General features: G+C 42.1%; 1 non-coding gene across 1 annotated transcript; it reads right to left on the reverse strand.

The window, feature by feature from the left end:
• Window positions 1-353: 353 nt before the first annotated feature.
• On the reverse strand, window positions 354-459 carry LOC132041284 (small nucleolar RNA R71). Its single transcript, XR_009410982.1, has one exon. It is a non-coding gene; the product is annotated as a small nucleolar RNA R71 (small nucleolar RNA).
• Between the last annotated feature and the right edge of the window lie 260 nt (window positions 460-719).

Below are 719 nucleotides of genomic sequence, written 5' to 3' on the forward strand. Positions count from 1 at the left end.
TTGCTGATCTTATTCTAGAGGAGGACTATGCATCTGCTATTGTTCATCCTCGAGTTGGAGCTGCTAGCGCGAAAATTGACTCCTCTTTATACCAGTTATTGAAGCTCGAGGGATACTTTCGGAACTCTACCGAGAATGAACCTCAACGTCATTTGCAGAATTTATGGATGTGTGTGCTAATCACATCCAGAACAACATTTCATAAGATGCTATTCAGCTGAGGTTATTCAAATATTCCTTAGCTAGAGATGCAATAGCATGGTTCGAGAAGCTGCCCCGGAATTCGATTACTGCATAGGCAGAGATGGTGACTGTTTTTCTTAAGAAATTGTACCCTCCTAGCAAGAAGGTTGAAATTCGTGACAAGATCTATGAATTTAAGCAGCGACCGGGGGAACAACTATATGAAGCTTGGGAGAGATTGAAGGAGTATTTGTAGAAGAGTCCGAATCATGGTTTTTCGGAGCACATATTAATGGAGATGTTCTACCGAGGGCTAGATCCAGTGACATAGTTAGTTGCTAACTGTCACGACCCGACCTACGGGCCGCGACGGGTACCCGAGGATGACCACCGAACACCCCTCATTCTATTGCTTAACCTGTCTTTATGCATTTCTCATATCATTTATAATCATAGAAAACGACTTTCGTATAGAACATATTCACTTAGTTAACGTAGGCCCTTTGCGCTATCGAAACAAGAATAATATACATAGG

Source organism: Lycium ferocissimum, chromosome 12, assembly GCF_029784015.1.
Source record: "Lycium ferocissimum isolate CSIRO_LF1 chromosome 12, AGI_CSIRO_Lferr_CH_V1, whole genome shotgun sequence".
NCBI classification, from domain to species: domain Eukaryota; kingdom Viridiplantae; phylum Streptophyta; class Magnoliopsida; order Solanales; family Solanaceae; genus Lycium; species Lycium ferocissimum.